Source organism: Fukomys damarensis, unplaced genomic scaffold (genome assembly GCF_012274545.1).
Source record: "Fukomys damarensis isolate Sample0158 unplaced genomic scaffold, DMR_v1.0_HiC HiC_scaffold_15, whole genome shotgun sequence".
Classification (NCBI taxonomy): Eukaryota; Metazoa; Chordata; class Mammalia; order Rodentia; family Bathyergidae; genus Fukomys; species Fukomys damarensis.
In genome coordinates this window covers 30413061-30416864 of record NW_022900927.1, presented here as the reverse complement: position 1 = coordinate 30416864, position 3804 = coordinate 30413061, and the positions used below count along the sequence as shown (strand labels likewise).

The following is a 3804-nucleotide window of genomic DNA, read 5'->3' as shown; positions in this document are numbered from 1 at the left end:
ATCTTCTGCTTTTTTTTTTTTTTTTTTTTTTTTTAAGGTCTTTATACTGACCTACATCTGAGACAGGGTGGACTTGAGCTTGCCTTTTCCACTGTCAGTCTCCTGGGTGCTGGGATTACAGGTATGCTCCACCACACCTTGTTCAACAGCTACTCTAAAGGCTTGATTTAACTGTGTTAAGCAGCTGAGGAAAGAGCTAAAATTAATGAGTACATGATAAGTGATAAACACTGGGCTAAATATTTCACACCCAGGTCTCATTTAAATGCTGACAACTATCTGAGTTCATTATTTTTATCCCTATTTACAGCTAAGAACTGAGGCACAGGTAAACAATAAGGAACCAGAAAGTATTGGAATTCAAACTTCATTCCAAAGTACAAATGTACTTTTTACCATAGTAATCTGCTCTATTTTCTCCACATTTTTTTAAACAAGGAGGGGTATTTAAAAAGTGCATTCCTTGAACTCTTGGGGTTTTTAAGTAACTGGTATGCACGTAGGTTACTTCAAGTACTGAGGTAAAAAATATGTGTGGCAATAAAACCAAAGGCTTAATTCTTGTCAGATCATACTTTTTGGGCCTGGGGGATGGATGGGATCTGTACCTTTGACAATTGGAGGAACAGGAAAAGTGCTGCCTTCAGACCACAGTCTTACAAGTTTTGAAGTTTAATCACTAATATTTTAATCATATATTTCACAATAATCTCTCTAATGTATTTTTATTAGAACATTAGTAACAAACATTTTAACATATTATTTTAAACACTATTTTAAGAAGGACCCAACAGAGCACTTGTTTCCCCTGCTTCTTATACCATATTTCCCACACGTCACTGGTGTGCTCGTAAACATTTAACAGCCAGTCTGGACCCAAGAGTGTAGGGGAAATAGACTTGATTCATAGCATTAACCAATTGATGTGGTATGAATATTCTTAGCAATCTAATGTCTCTAAAGACAGAGCTGGGAAGAGATGCATGTATGTAGCTCTGGTTAGTAAAGCCAACTGCTTCAACTTCTCATGAAATGTCTTCAGAACACAGAAATAATTCAAATTGCACAACTACAGCTCTTTGTTTCTCTGCCTGTCTTTCCACTCCTGCTCCCATGCTCAGTGCCAGCTTTCTCCATATATCTCATAATCAAATGCCCCATGGGGAAGAATCTAATTCTGTCATCATTCTCTAATGAGTCTATCTCATGAAACACTAGCAGCGTATGGATTGACCACTCCTAGCCAGGTACTCTTTCCTAGTTCTTCAGCTGTGGCTAAGATGGAAGAGTCGCCTGACACAGAGTATGACCAGCTATGCTAAAGAAACACTGTGATGTTATCTTTTACAGGGCCACAATTTGGTCATTCCCTTTTGAAAGTGGGTAAGTCTGTAGCAGACATCCAAGCTATAACCTCTCTAACATGCTCATGTCAGCTCTTTAATAAAATCCCTCAGCCACTGCAAAGCTTTGAGACAACTCCCTCTCCACATACTCCAAAGAACTGGACAACTGGCAATGGAGAATAGACACATTAGGGCTATATACTGTTCAAAAGTTCATAGCCAGAGCAAGACTTGATAAATGTCCACTACAGTTAAGTAAATGTTCACTACAGATAAGTACTAACAAGTGCAATTGTTTTAAAACAATCAACGATCAACTGTAATTTTCTCAAGGGGGGATATAACAGACTCCCGTAGGAAGATTTTTCAAACTACCCTCAATCCAAACTCCTCAAATTCTATGTTACTCTCCTAGAAAGTAGAATATTTTCACTCTCACTCCTGCTGAGAACACTTCTGTGTTGATGAAGGACTGCTTACTGCCTCATCTGCTATAGTTGGAATAGGGCTAAAAACAACTAATTTCAACAGCACGTTGGATATAACGTCAATACTGCTAAAAGAGATACTTTTCTCTCATATTCTCACAAAAGGCTATTTACTGCCATGATACCCTGCCATCCCCCAGTCACTACATGTACTAAAATAACAAGAACGCTCTTCCGGGAAATCAGGTGAAACTCCTAAACTAAGACCTAAGACCTCATTAAACTGAGTATTTTTCTTTTTTAAGGTAAAATTCCTACACCTCATATGGAATATTTTATTTTCACAGTTGAAGTCATCTCCCTTTGTTGATTAATTCTAGTCATAATTTAATTGTGAAATGATTTTTTCCCAAAATTATGTAGAATGGCTCCTGACACTGAACTACTAATATTGTTTTTATTCTTTTTATTTTGAATTTTTCTTTTTTTTTCATTTCTAAGCACAAGCTCTATTCTTAATATAGATTTAGTACAATATAATCTAAATGAATGTATATCTGTGTGTACACACCCAGTATATGGGTTAATCAGCAAAGGAACCAATGGCCCAGAGTTCCTACTAGAGAGATAATGAATAGGAAACATGTTGTATTATCCATAATCACATAGACTATCATCCCCCTTCCACCTACACACAGAAGCACACATGTGTAAACATACTAGAACCGGTAGGGGAATTTTTCTTCCAAAGTAGTCCTTGCAGCCTACGCTTGTGGCTTTACTTGTTTAGATACTGTATAGTGTAAGAGGAGAGGAAGAAAGACTCAGACTGAGGCCTCTTTCAATGGAGACACAGGGACACCTGAAGTGTTCAAAGAAAGGTATACATTTGAAATAGTGATGCAAAGCTACTGGCAAATCAAGAATGAGATTCAAGAGGGTGAGTCTCCATTAGAAATCTTAAGACCCGTGGGAATGTCCCTTAAGAGACTAAAAAGTGAAATCGAAAGTAGAGTGGCAGAACAGTAACCTTTATCTCTCTTCCTTTATAATCCCTGTCTGAAATATGGGAGAAGATTCAGTAGGACTTGGATATTGACTGAATTCTCAGTAGTAATAGAGAAACTTGAATGAATCTATAGCCTTCTTCCTTTTGTAACTTCTTAAAGTGCAATGGGGGCTTTGAATGACTCGTTAAATGGGGGGAGGAATCATTAAGATAACATTTATATTTTTGACTTTCATAGGGCATGTTACCAAATAAAAGCACTAGCTACTTATCTCCCCCCAGTAAAATAAATAAATAGTTCTTCATATAAAACCATTATATTCTACTCCCAGTGATGTTACAAGAAGTAAAATTGGCTCACATTAATGAAAATATGTAACTATATCACAAGCAAAGCTGTGAAAAGCCCAAGACATTTAAGAGAAATACTAAAGAAACAGACTATAGCATTGCAAGTTAAAGCATTAAGACAATAAAAACATCTTCCAGTGAATCAAATGGGCTCAGTTAATTTCATGTTACTTCATGTCTATAAAGAAAAATACATTGAAAAAAAAATCTATATATTAAGTAAGCATTAAGCATTAATCTATATATTAAGTAAGCATATCAACATAAATGAAGTAGCTCTGCTGTATTTCCAATTTTGCCTCTAAAATTTCTTTGGCCAAACAGCATATTATTTCTTTTGTTCTTATACTCTGGGAAGTAGCACACACAACTCAAACATTGTCACTTTTTCTCTGTAACGGATTCATTGAAGAATTATTTGGTGTTGCCTGATAACCCTTCCAAAAATGGCACCTCTTAATCAGATGCAGAAGCTATCTGAAGGTAGATTCCTAACATAAAAATAAGAATTATCTGGAGTTTGTTAATATACTGGAATCTTGGACCAGGGATTTAGCTCAGTGGTGCTGCTGCCTGCCTTGCAAGTGCAAGGTCATGAGTTCAATTCCCAGTATCAAAATAATAATAATAATAATAATAATAATAATAATAATAATAATAAATAATAATT

The 3804-nt window shown here is 35.9% G+C and overlaps 1 long non-coding RNA gene across 1 annotated transcript in view; it reads left to right on the top strand.

The window, feature by feature from the left end:
• Positions 1-3804, top strand: part of LOC104854989 — an 8536-nt gene that overhangs the window by 1904 nt on the left and 2828 nt on the right. The window contains exon 2 of the long non-coding RNA XR_778275.2: positions 38-121. This is a non-coding gene — a long non-coding RNA (uncharacterized LOC104854989). The remainder of the gene's footprint in view (positions 1-37; positions 122-3804) is intronic.